Genomic DNA, 14,762 nt, shown 5'->3' on the forward strand with positions numbered 1-14,762 from the left:
TTTAAAATTAAAAAAGGAAATTAAAAATAACGTAACGAAATAACCGTCAAAACACGTCCTTTCCCGATGACGCCCCAAACTAACCTTGTTTGAATTTTTTTGGCGCCCAAAAAAAGTTTATAGTCGAAATCATAGCGGCAGATGTTAATGATTCTATTATTTATGATCGGGCCTTGACTATTACCTTTTATTTTTTGTTATAACTGCTTACCTACCGGTAAGTGGGCGCGTCGGTATGCAGGATTATTCAGGCATGTAATTTTTGTATAATGGAATGAGGATTCATAAAACAAATATTGTCCATATCGTTTAATAATATTTTCTTCGTAACATGTTGAACGTTGATAATCGAAAGAAGGAGTGACAATACACAGGCAGCTTGAAACAGTCATGAACTACAAGTCTTCTTTTCATTGTTACACACGAGATCGCTTGAGCAGCTGGCATCGACTGCTCGAGCCATTGGCCATCGCTTAGTCAACGGTAAACTGCTCAAGGTGCCCATGTATGGCCGTTCCAATGTGTCTTGAGCCTGAAATCGATCCCACTTCCAAACCGTAGAGAATTCTAAGTTATTACGAATTCTAGAGACTGTAGAGACTAGAGAGATAAGACCCACTGGTCTCTACCCACTAGATAGTTACTAGATAGATAATACCCACTAGACTAGGGAGATAAGACCCCAGTGGGTCTTATTTCTACAGTCTAGAGACAAAAGTAGTTGAATAGTAGGAGTACCTAGGTCAAATTAGCACCTAATTAACGTTTTAATTAATTAATACCTAGGGAACTTGGAATGCAGACCTCTAAACTTGGAGCATTGGCAGTGGGTTGATACCTAATAAGGCTTTTAATTTTACGAGCAAGTAAAATTAATACATTTCGGTAAAATCAATCGAAAAGGCTGATCATGATCTGAAAATTTTTAATTTCCATTTTATTTTTAATGCTTAGTTGCTAAAGCGGTCATTTAATTACAGAAAACCCGATATTGATAAACACAGTAACTAAGTACTTAGGTAGGTACTAAAGGGTATCAACTTATAAAACACCTTTTATCACATTAAATACGTACCAGTACTACCTACCACAGATCACATAGGTAGGTACATAAATATACCTACTTAATTATCTAAACAGATGATCTCAATATAATGTATGATAAAATCATTTATTATATCTAAATATGGTAACAGCGATGTCATAATTATGGTTAAAGGCTAAATAAATATGTTATAAATCACCACTATTCCATGCATAGATTTATTTTTATACTAGCTGTGCCCGCGACTTCGTTTGCGTGGAATAGTGACTTTTCGGGCAGCATATACTCTGTACGTTGATTGTTTCGCCGTGATTCTTTAAATTGACATAACTTTTTTATTTATGAACCGATTGACATGAAATCTATACTAATAAATAAAATTGGAGTGTCTGTCTGTAATTTCGAAATAACTACCTCATATTAAGCTCATGTGGTTATTTGAACGATACCAACACTGAATCACAGGTTTTTAAAATTTTTGTCTGTCTGTCGGTCTGTCTGTCTGTCTGTCTGTCTGTCTGTCTGTTTGAAAAGGCTAATCTTTGGAACGGCTGAACCGATTTTGACGGGATTTTCACAGACAAGTAGAGGATTGACCAGGGTGTAACATAGGCTACTTTTTTAACCGACTTTCAAAAAGGGAGTTGTGTTTTTCTACCTATGTACGCCGATATCTCCGAGATTTCTGAACCGATTTGCGTCATTTCTTTTTTAATCGATAGAGGAACTTCGCGACATTGTTTCATAAAAAATTTATTTATTATTTCTAAATATGGTAACAGTGACGTCATAATTATAGTTAAAGGCTAAATAAATAAGTTATAAATCACCACTATTCCATGCATAACTTTATTTTTATATAATACCTAATACTATAATGAAGCACGCGACTTCGCTCGTGTAGACTTAAGTCTTAAATATGTTGTGGAACTGCATCGCATTCGCATAACGCACACGATAGACTAGACTAGACTCAGTAGTAATAGTACCTAAATAGTAATAACTAGAGGATGCCCGCGGCTTCGCCCGCCTGGATTTCGGTTTTTTAAATCCCGCAGGAACTCTTTGATTTTCCGGGATAAAAAGTAGCCTATGTCCTTCCCCGGGATGTAGACCATGTCTGTACCAAATTTCATCAAAATCGGTTCAGCGGTTGGGCCGTGAAAACGTAGCAGACAGACAGACAGACAGACAGACAGACAGACAGACAGACAGACACACTTTCGCATTTATAATATTAGTATGGATTATGTAGTTCGTCCGAACTATAAAATATGTTCTCCGCCGACTAGTCCATCGTCTACGCTTGCGCTTACAAAACTTTATTGCTTTTTTAATAAACCAAAAGTTTACGGGCAACAAGATTGCCGAAGGCGCCAGTTTGGACTTCCAGAGGTGTCCGTATACAAATTATATGGAAGAAAAACACCTCAGCCCAAATAATTCTTCAAAACAAGACAATCAAATAAAAACTTTAAACAAATTAGCATAGAGTTGACTTCCAATTGTGAAGTTATCAAGTTTTGATTAAAAAAATGGAGTCGGGAATTGGCGTAGAAACGGACTTAATTAGAAAATGATTAGGGGTTTGTTCTTGAGTAAACTAACAAGCGTTATGAGATAATTATGGTAATAAATACTGCTCTGTCGTTAGGCAGCTGTCGATGCCAGTCTGTTTGTTTATTACACCCATTTTGACGGATGTAAAGTTTCATTAATTTCACGTGGCTCTGGTTAATTTAAAAATATAAAAATGTGTTTCTATCAGATGGATTTAAATACAGATAATGCATACCTCGGGCTTTTACGTGCCAAAAAGTGATACATACAATGGTGTCCTATACCTATGAGGTATAGTCCTATAATGAGAAGGGGTAACTCCTCCTCAGCATCATTTACTTACCATCATTATCAAGAGACGTCCACAACTAGACAGGTTTTAACGACCTCCATGGCGCCATGACAACTAAGAGCGCTGTGATGTTCTTAGTGGGAGGTCCCGGGTTCGCTTTCCGGCAGGGTTTCGGACTTTATAATTTCTAAATCAGTGGTTTGATCTGGCGGGAGGCTTCGGTTGTGGCTAGTTACCAGCCTACCGGCAAAGCCGTGCCGCCAAGAGATTTAGCGTTCCAGTATGATGCCACGTATAGAAACCAAAGGGGTACGTATGGGTTTAATAAAAACTGCTTCCAGGTTAGGCCGCTTCCATCTTCGACTGCATCACCACTTACCACCAGGTGAGATTGAAGTCAAAGGCTAACTTGTATCTGAAAAAAAAGAAAATAGGTTTCTTGTAGGGACTTGTAGTATTTCTTGACCTACCCTGCGTACATAGTACATACCATAAGCACACTCAGTGGCATGCACAGGGCTCGAAGCCAGGGTAGGCATTAGTTAGGTATTCTAGTTACTTAATTACTGGCAGATCATAATAAATAGAGTAAGCAGGGCTTTTACGCCTCTATTATCTGTAAAGCGCAGTGTTGGAAGACCCCCCACTAGGTGAACGGACGACATCAGGCGAGTCACAGAGAGCCGCTGGATTCAGGCAAGACCATGGCGTGTGGTAGTTCCTATAAGAGACTTATGTCCAGCTGTGGACGTCTATCGGTCGGTAATGATGATGATGAATCTGATGATGAGGGTTATTTAAATTACTTTGGGAATGAGTTGCCAAATAGCTTTGATAGTTCTAATAAGTATACCTAAGTGATTTTGTAAAGTGGTGATAAAAAAAAGAATACCCAACTGGATTCTTTGTGGGCTCTTCTCCTACCTACTTGGGCGCGTTTGGAACCCTCGTAGCTTTATTAACCCACGACCCAAAAAAAGGAGTGTTATAAGTTTTACGGGTGTATATGTATATCTATCTATGGCATCGTAGCTCCTAAACTAATGAACCGATTTTAATTTAGTTTTTTTTTTGTTTGAAAGGTAAGAGAGTGTTATAGCTATAATCCAAGAAAATCGGTTCAGCCGTTTGAAAGTTATTGACTCTTTGTCACTCGTTTCCACTCGTTTCATCTCTTCCACTCGTAGTTCCAATTTCATTTGAATACTAAGCAACCAAAGTCCATGAAATTTTATAGACATATTCTAGAAACTAATATCTATGTCTGTGGTTTTCCAGATTTTTGTTAAAATATTCGGTTTCAAAGTTACGCGGTCCTAAAAATTCACATACAAACCATTGAGCCCCTGTAATTTTAAAACTACATATTTTTAGAAAAATCTAAAACACCACAGACACAGAATATTAGTTTCTAGAATATGTCTGCAAAATTTCATGGACTTTGGTTGCTTAATATTGAAATGAAATTGGAACTACGATTGTATGAAACGAGTGACGGAGAGAGCCCTGTTAACACTAGGTACCTACACGTGTGCGATGCGATCCACAACTGTCACAAAATAAATCCGTCAACCAGACCTCTCACGCTCGACCGGGCACGCCTAGTATGGTTTCTATGTGACCAATGTGCTCGCATGTAACACTAATTCCATTATGCGACACCGCCAAAGCTAATACTACCTTCGTAAGGGAAACTACACTACCTACTCACCTCACACTAAAGCTTGTAAGCACAACGTTTTGTCAAGTTATAATAAAAACAATTATTACTAGATTTAGGTTTATTTAAAAATTTCCAGGATAAAAAGTAGCCTATGTCCTTCCCCGGGATGAAAGCTATCTCTGTACCAAATTTCGTCAAAATCGATTTAACGGATGAGCTGTGAAAAGCTAGCAGACAGACAGACATACTTTCGCATTTATCTAATATTTATCCATACTAATATTATAAATGCGAAAGTGTGTCTGTCTGTCTGTCTGCTACGTTTTCACGGCCCAACCGCTGAACCGATTTTAATGAAATTTGGTACAGACTTGGAATACATTCCGGGGAAGGACATAGGCTACTTTTTATCCCGGAAAATCAAAGAGTTCCCATGGGATCTAAAAAAATCGAAATCCACGCGGGCGAAGCCGCGGGCATCCCCTAGTTATTAATAAAATAATTGAAGAACTGAAAAATATGGTTTTATTCGTTTGATCAACACTATAAATAATAGCACCGTATCTTTTACTTTTACAAGACAAGATGCTATAGATCAAACAGCATCCCATGGGCGATGGGCAAGGGGGTCGAGAGGGTAGTAATTGATTGGCTCGATATTGATGCGCTTATGGGATGATGTATGGGGTTTATTGGGTTACTTACAGACTCACTGACAAGTCTTTTATGGATGTCAGGGTGTGTTAGCAGTTTATTTCAATAGATGTAAAGAGAATTAGATTTAGAGCATTTTTTTTTCATTTACCCGACTTCGGAAAGGTTAGAGATTAACTGTCAAATTGTGTTTTTATTTCATGTTGCAATAAAATGAATTTTTCGGCGAAATCTTTATCTTTATTTAGGACCTCTTTCGCGAGCTTCGGGTGTTCGGGCGGGGTAGAGCGTTTTCAAAAACACTCTAAGCTTGGAGTCTTGGTGCTTAGATTTTGTTTTGGGACACATATTTTGACCTAATCTAATTGAATAATTTCTGAAAATGGAGGAAATAAAAGGCATTCTTTTGATTTATAATAGTGATTCTCCAATAATGTAAATGAAGCTGGTTTAGGTACTTAAAATGCGTTAAAATGTGTAAATTAGCGGAATCTTGATTTTTTAGAAGTTTTTTTTTAAAGTAAAGTTTATATTTCTTATTTACATAGGTATCGATATATTCTGGTGTTTATTTTCAATAACTTATTAAGTAGGTAAGTATACCAAAAGCTTTTTAGATTAAGTAATCGTTTTATTTTCCTTCAATCCTTAATCAAAACAAAACAAGCCTTCACTCATACTACTTATTAGATATTATAGATATAAAGTGTTTTGAAAAGGTTCTAAACGATCATCATAACTAGATTCCCATAGGACTTCGTCTGCGATGGCGTTTGCTGGCGCGCGTGCTGTGCTTGTTTGGAGTGTTTTTTTTGCTAAGAGTGGCTGGTTTTTGTGTTAGTTGGTGTTTTTAGGTGGTGGAACTGACTGGGAAGCGCTCTAAAGGGGCGCCGCGCGTATGTCGGCGGGCGCCGGCGCAGACGGAGTCCATACTTGTATAAATTCAATAACTTGAAAATATCACAAACTTGACATTGGCTAATCAGAGTAAAGCCAGATTTAAAGAAAAAAAAAAAAAAGATTCCCATAAACTTGTGGTAACTTGTAAAGACACCATTACTTACTTGAACATTTCATTCTCATTCACTACATGTAGAAAACACAGATACCTACATAGCTGAGGAAAATACAGATTACAAAATCCAAGAACACCCAGCGCGTGATACAAAAAATGTTGTCACCGCATAGCTACAATTGAAAGTTATGTTTTCACGGAAACGGGCCGCCATTCCGTGAACAACCGAACACGTCTAAGATGGAGAGGTATCCGAAGACCGCACGCGTATGTAGGTGCTACCTACCTTGCGAGATGGTTTAGTAACTAGCCGTTTCTATGATTGTGCCAGGGTTGACACAAACGCATAAGAAATCTAAACTTTCGCTTAAAACAATTTTTTTTAAAGCATTTTAGCCATTCTAATCATGACTAATACTCCCCTTTCCCCTCCAATTAAGCGTAAAGCTTGTGCCAGCAGTGGGTACAACAATAGTGTAACGGGCGGGGTTTGAACCGCCGACTTTCAGAATTCAGTCCGTTCCTCAACCGTTGAGCTATCGAGGCTATGCAACAAACAAGCAACAAATTCCTGAAAGGTAGGCATCGCATTGGCGGTATTTCTGGTGCTGCTATTAATGTTCATAGCGGTAATCACTTAACATCAGGTGACCCACCTGCTCGTTAGCTCGCTATTTTATTATAATTTTTTTTTTTTTACTTATAAGAATAGTTGAAATTTCTTTTAACATTCTTATTGCAATCATTCTTACTAGATTTTCTCATAAGGAAGACTCTAATTGCAAATAGAAAAACCCTGTCTTAAAAAAATTGATCGTTGTCTAAAATTCAAATTAAGTACCTAGATAAGGTGCTGTTTATGTTATTGATTTCTATTTAGATAATTACCTATAAAGGTGATGTGCCTACAAATAAAACTATTGATTTTTTTCTGTTTTCTTGATCTAGTTTCTAGATCAAAAAGATGTGCCGTCTTCTTTATCCAATCTATATTTGGTTACATTACTTACGTAATCTAAAAATATTTAGGTAAAGAGCTCATTCATTAGTTAGGTGGTCTATTGAAAATATATAGCAAGTATACAGATACTCTACTTGAGGATTTCGTTAATAACTTCAGTTTGTTTAGTTAAAACTAAATCATTAATTATTTTATAGACCTGTGCCTATTAAATTTTTATTATTTTGTGTGTCAACCCTAATAATTTCCATCTAAGTGCCGTTATAATGTAGGGAAACCTGATTATCTCTATATGCAATAAAATATTTCAAAGTGTTAATAGCTTTGTGAGTTATTGTATTACCTACGCCACCATACAGTGCGGATAAACACCATGTATAGTGCTAATATACTCCTTTAAAAACCTGCCCATATTTATCATAATCCTTTAAAAAGAATAGAATATTAAATAGGTACATTCATACATGAGCAAAGCCTTTAAAGATTGAAATAATTTCATTGTTTAAAAACCAACGACTTGTATGTACTACCTACCTACTAAGTATAAGGCCGCGATTACCTACTCCTATAAGTTTTAGCGCCTGTTTCACAACTTCCAAATAAACTTTATCTTACGAATAAAGACATCATGATAGTTTTTAGGGTTTCGTAACTCAAAAAAAAAAAACGGGACCTTTATAGGATCACTTTGTTGTCTGTCTGTCTGTCCGTCTCTCGTGTCTGTCAAGAAAACTTATGGGGTAGGAAAACTTATAGGTACCCACTTCCCGTTGACCTAGAATCATAAAATTTGGTCAAGTAGGTAGCACAAGTAAAGGAAAACATTGAAAACCGTGAATTTGTGGTTACGTCACAAAAAATATTTAAAATGTGTTCTTGAACAAATAAAATATAATTAGTATTTTCAATTTTCAAAGTAAGATAACTATACCTACCAAAAGGGGTATCCATATTATGAAAGGGCTTTACCTTTACATTCTAAAATAGATTTTATGCATAACAGTTTTTGATTCATCGTGCAAAATGTCGGAAAAATTACCCGAGTACGGAACCCTCGGTGCGCGAGTCTGACTTGCACTTGCCCGGTTTTTTGTATTGGGAATGTGTCAAAATGTCTTTATCCTTTAGACAAAGTTTATCTGGCGGTTGCGAAACAGGCCACGTAGGTACTTACTCACGTTAGTAGCTTACGTAATTAGTTTTGTCGTAAGTTAATCACGTAGGCTACTTACGTAAGTAAAACTTACAGGTGTAAGTCGCGGCCTAAGTCAAGCAAAATCTCGTTCATCACAGAAGACAAGATATTCTGAACATTATAGCTGTACCTATCGATCATAATTAAAAAGCAATTTATAAGTGACTTTTCGAACACTCTACCACTTACAGACTAGCTAAGGTATGTGCGATGCTGCATTAATGATACTGTAAAAATTCCTTCACATGCGGAGCAAAAACCTGGCGCAATAAAAAATAAAGCAACAGAAAGTGACTTAACCATCTACTTTTTACTATAGAAGCCTACTATTTGAACTTAGTGGACAATCTTTTAACTAAGGAATATTCATTCCTTTTTAATTTTTATAAATAAGAGAAGAGTAAGATTTTTGGGTAGTAGTTACAAAGTGGCATCCTTTTCAGAATGGTCCCTACGGAAGGGCACTTCGTTTATTTTTTTAGAATTTTCTTAGGGTTCCGTACCTCAAAAGGAAAATCGGAACCCTTATAGGATCACTTTGTTGTCTGTCTATCTGTCTGTCTCTCCGTCCGTCCGTCGTGACTGTCAAGAAACCTATAGGGTACTTCCCGTTGACCTAGAATCATGAAATTTGGCAGGTAGGTAGATCTTATAGCACAAGTACAGGAATAAATCTGAAAACTGCGAATTTGTGGTCACATCATTTAAAAAAATATATGTTTCAATTTTCAAAGTAAGATAACTATACCAAGTGGGGTATCATATAAAAGGGCTTTACCTGTACATTCTAAAACATGTTTTTATTTATTTTTATGCACAATATTTTTTGTTTTATCGTGCCAAATGTCGAAAAACCCTCAGTGCGCGAGTCCGACTCGCACTTGGCCGGTTTTTTAGATTTTTTTACAATTGAATGGCCATCAATAACAAACCACTTTATGCATAAACTAACAGTCGTCTATTCAATATCAATTACAGAGAAAATTGTACGTCCATATTTAGTAATAGTTAAATGTGTGAAAAGTCACATTCGTCTTCCCCTAATTATGGAGCGATGCTATAATTTTATCTGTCATGAAATCAAATCCGATAGTATCATCAGCGGGCAATTATAGCTAATGATTGCGTGAGTGAGGCAAATATCCACGCTCCACGCAATTATTGACTTCTCTTGAACAATTACTGTGTTACTTGAACGATTTCAATTTATAGTCTGTAATGAGTAAAAACTTGGTACTTCACACATCATGATCCAGTATCCAGACTATATGATCATCTCTCCCTGCGTCTCTTCGACTCTGCGTCGTATCGCTCACTCCTGAGGGTCGCGATCCCTTTCCATTAATCACATAATGGTAAGAGTTGTACATATGCATAGGTTCTGCGTAGGCACAACACTGGAATTCATAGTAAAGGTTGGGGCCTCTTTAAGGGGCCATTTAGATGACATATTGTGTCATAATATTCAACCTTAATGCATTGAATAAAAGTTGAAAATAAGTGATAGCACTTTTCGTCTGAGTGGTCCCTTAAAGAAGTCCTATCTTGGCCATGAATTGGAGTGAAAGAGAATGAAATTTCGGGTTGCGATTTTTTTTCTTGTTTTACGCTAATTGCTTAACTGATCTCCGAGCCACAGAGAAAACGAAAGGGTTAAAAAGCCTCCAAAGTCGATCACCCATCGAAATACCAACTAGAGTAAGTTTACGTACGTAACAATCCTAATATATTGTCACTAAGTACCTACTAGGGCACACGTCCCCACTATCTGAATGATCATACACTAGTTGTACATATCATGCGATTTGGTCTCGCCATCTACGTTTCGGCTGATAGACTTCAACAGGTATTGCACTGTCGTTTTAGCGACTCCCTGAGATTGAGACTTGGCTGAAATTTGGAATGGAGAAAGATTATAGGATTAACACATAGGCTACATTTTACTCCGGAAAATCAAAGAGTTCCCACGGGAATTTTACAAAACTAAATCCACGGGAACGAAGTCGCGGGTATCACCTAGTGTCATAATATTTCCAAAAAAATATAGTAAAGTAAGTATACCCAAATGAATTTGAAAATCAATATAATGAATCTTCATCATGTTTAACTTTTTAAGACGCATCTTCCCACGCGGAAATCAAAATGTTCCCGTTTTAATGACAATTCTCATAAAGATCTTGAATCCCATCCGATTATGACTAGTAGAGAAAACATGGAGCATACAAGTATTAATAGAGGTATACTTAACGGTTATAGCGCAGTTGTATAGTGAATGAAGGTATAAAACTATAAAAAGCCTTTTACCGAGGCCGCTTAGAGCACCATCGCTCAAGTATAAAATCACCGGCACATTATTGTAACAGATCTACGAGGACCCCCAACGCGGAACTCTTTGTTCTTAAAGAGGGATCAGTATAATTGGTGTGCGATAGTTTGATGTTACTTCTAATTGCGGATGGCGGCGCCACCGTCTTTATGAAATCCTGTTCCACATTTAAATGCGTTTTAATGCATTGGAAATTGGGAGCGTAAAACGGAACGCTTTTTGCAAAAATTGTTCAGCCTCTGTCGGTGGATTGTCTACGTTTCATAATTGTACTCGAGGGTAAGTTTGTTTTAATAGTTTGAAGGCTTTTGTTGCAACTCTTAGCCCCTTTTCCTTAGAACTGAAAAGGGTATTAAGTGTTCGGCCGCTTTGTGTGTTTTAAGCGAAATGTGAACATTTGTTTTTAACCGATTTTTAAATGGAAAACGCTTCCGACACTTATGGCTTGTGAGATTATAGGATTTGAGATCGACATCAAAAGCGAGTCGTTAGGTTGAGAAGTTTCTTTTAACGCAAACATTCGTGAGGACACTTCAGGGCACACAGGAGGATATACAATACCGTTTGATCGTTTGAAATCAAAGGAAACTCAAATGTGTATCATTTTCACTGATCGCCGCTGGGGAGCATCAGTTATTTTGTTGCTAATGAGTCTTAACTTTCTCCCTCTTATGCTCTTACTTTGTTTTGTATCCCTCAATTATGAGGGTCGGCCGTCGAAATCTTTACTACTCACTACCAAACTGCTTTATTAAAAAGCTTTGACCATAGTAAATTGGTGATTAACCTTATGGTCAATTTAGTGATCACCCGTATATATTTTTTTATATTTGACCATAATATAACTTGATGCATTCTGGAATTGAGATGTTTTATAGTAAAAATGAATGATAAGCATGCCTAGGTACTTAATTGGCTTCAACTTAGTACTGGTCATAGGCCAGTAATTAGCTTTTTAGTACTACCTACCTTACTGCTGCTTTTTGAATTAAGGTGCGATAAGATCAAAAGGATTAGAGATTAGAGACTTCATTTCACGAAGCACCCTACATCCTGAGCTAATTAGGTAATAGATATAAATAATATTTCCTAGACCACAAGAAGAATCGAATTTGATTTACTTAACTGAATATTTAACATCGAGTTTTCAGTAGGTTCGTAGCACCCTACTGCCAAAGCCATGTTAGTAAGCTAATTAGGGTTCCGGTATAGTGTACCATTGAGCCAATTAAGCTTTGAGTGCCATACCTTTTCCAAGGTAGGTGCAAAAATCTGTACTTATAATTATTATTTTTCAAATTCTTCTCTACTTTCTGTGTTATAATATTGCTAGCAAAATGATACGCGTGAAGTAGGAAATAAAAGCTAGTCTATATCCATATCCATACTTAATATTATAAATGCGAAAGTGTGTCAGTCGACTAGCTTTTCACGACCCATCCACCGGACCGATTTTGACTAAATTTAGTACAGAGATAGCTTGCATCCAGACGTAGGCTGCTTTTTGTGCCGGAAAATCAACGAGTTCCCACGGGATTTTTAAAACCTAAATCCATGTGGATGTTGTTGCGGGCAGGGATCATCTACTTGGTACAGAGATGGCTTGCATCCCTGAAACGAATAGGTATAATTATGCTTCTTCTTATCAGAGAATTCCCTCGGAATTTTTTGAAAACCAAAATGCACGCAAACAAAGTCGCGAGCATTATCTACTTACGAGTAGTTATTTTATAAAAGGAGAAACAGATTGACATATAATACCTATAACAACATATAGCTCAAACCTCTGGGCTAAGAAACTTGAGATTTAGCATATACATAGGTTTTTGATATATTGTACACCCCTTCCGAAGAAAGGATTTTCAAAATCATGCCCTAAATCATTTTGCAAGACTACTAACGCCATCTGTTGTTGGATATCTTGCGATATTTCTTGAAATATTTTTAAGACTAAACAGACTGGGTGAAAGCAGCCAGTCTGTTTTGGTGTTAAAAATATTTCCAGTACAAACTAGGCATTTTGGTAATATCAATAGAATTCATCGGCTTTGATGGCCGGGTCCATAACATAGAGAGTTTGGGTGTACCTACCTATGTAATTGTAGTCCAAAGTGACCATCCATTTGAGAGTGGTAGTCACTAGTCAGCCTCTTAGTACGGAAATTGTAATTTTCTCTTTGCTGAAATCTCAGTTGATGTGATTGGCTGTACCTACCTATACTTATAGATTCTTTATGCGACAAATTATTTTAGCCAACAGCGAAAGAGTGCTAAGCGATCGTTGCACTTAGCTGTCATTTTACCGCAATCGCCCTTATTAGTAGAATATCATACCAAGCTGCAGTAAAAAATAAAAAAGCAACCATAGACTCCACAGCAAACACTAAAAATTAAAAACAGAACGCTGTTATTCACCCGTACATAAAAATAATTAACTTCTGTCGGCATATCAGTTTCGTGCCGCAAAGGCTGTGTGCTCGGCGCTGTTTGACTTCGCGGGCAAACATTAACACTTCTGTTCGAGCTAAAAGCCATACGCGCTAACTGCCAATTCGGCTTTCCCATCCATTTCATTTGCTGACCTCTTTATTGCGAATAAATTCCTATATTCCAATTTAATTATTACGGTTTTTTAAATCAGTCTCGTACAATTCTATTTTTAGGGTTCCTTATCCGAATATTTGCTGACTTTTTAACAAATCTGGATAAATATTTAGACTATTGCAGCAAAAATAAGTTAGTTATTCCTTGTATGTCACGACAATCAGCAAAACGAAGCCGGCTACTATAAATAAATAAATATTTATAAAGATATTACCCATGAATATTACTTTAATTTAAACATCGTCGGTAGCATTAAATCTATCAAGACATCAAGACAGATTAGCTTCAAGCAAATTGATTTATTATCTATGGTTAACGTCATACCAAGCAGGTTGTACTTACGCGCACATACTTACACCACAGAATATCTATCGGGCTTAAAATATCAGATGTCAAATTGTCAATGCTGTGTTTAAAAAAAAAACAAGTGGTTTGGTTTTTAATGGCGTACTTCTATTTATCCCCACGTATTGAATTCGGTATCGGTGACTACTTTAAGCTTCCTGTTGTCGATGCTTTTATTATGCTTTCGATTCTGTTTTCAAGTATTTTTCGGAATGATGGCCCTTGATGGTTTACCTTAATTGACTTTTTTTTTTGATTCTCTTGTCCTTCCATGGTCTTTCCTAATAATGGTTCAGTTTGAAATCAATAAGCTAATTTAATTTTTGTTCTACTGCTCCATCCATTTTTCTAGGTACTTACATAAGGATGAGTATATCTTTGTATCCCGGTTAGTCCCGTAGATAAGTACCTATGTGTTCCTAAACCATTCATCCAATCGATTTGATGATGATGATTTGAACTTTGTACCTACAGTTTGTTGTTGGAACTAGTGGAGAGGTTTCTAATACAGTAGGACATTAGCTAGAAGTTTGGTATGTACCTAGGTAATAGATATAGATATGCCTAAATTTTTGTTGCCCGCGACTTTATCTGGTTGGTAGGTTTCTAAAAATCTTAAAGGAGTCCTTTTTTCCTCGGGTCGGAAAAAAATTACTTAATATTTCCTTCTCCTTTTCCTTCTAGTGTTTACGCTTCTTGCCCGTCTTCAGTCTTGCAGTAGCAATGAGGTTTAATCAATTTTGATATTATGATTTCCCACAGAGATACTTACCTAAGTAGGTACTTAGTTTGTATTCTGCAGAGGGATATTTTGTTATTCGAATACAAGTTAGCCCTTGACTGCGATCTCACTGGTGGTAATTAGGTCATGATGGAGTCAAATATGATAACGATTATAACTTGGAAGGGGTAGGTATGTCAGTTTTATTAAACACATAGCCCTTATATCGGTACTTTTTCACCCATAAAATATCTGTGGCACGAGAAAACGGAAGTCGTAGGCTAAATAGGTTGTGTAGATTATTTTCATAAAAAGTGTCGATATTTTATCAATTGACATGGAAAAAAAACCGGCCAATTGAGAGTCGGACTCGCACACGAA

At 36.8% G+C, this 14,762-nt stretch overlaps 1 protein-coding gene across 7 annotated transcripts in view; it reads left to right on the forward strand.

Moving 5' to 3' along the window:
- The window catches only part of LOC123870797 (optomotor-blind protein), a 148,649-nt gene that overhangs the window by 104,619 nt on the left and 29,268 nt on the right, over positions 1-14,762 (forward strand). The gene's annotated exons all lie outside the window — the stretch shown is intronic.

Source organism: Maniola jurtina, chromosome 13 (genome assembly GCF_905333055.1).
Source record: "Maniola jurtina chromosome 13, ilManJurt1.1, whole genome shotgun sequence".
NCBI classification, from domain to species: domain Eukaryota; kingdom Metazoa; phylum Arthropoda; class Insecta; order Lepidoptera; family Nymphalidae; genus Maniola; species Maniola jurtina.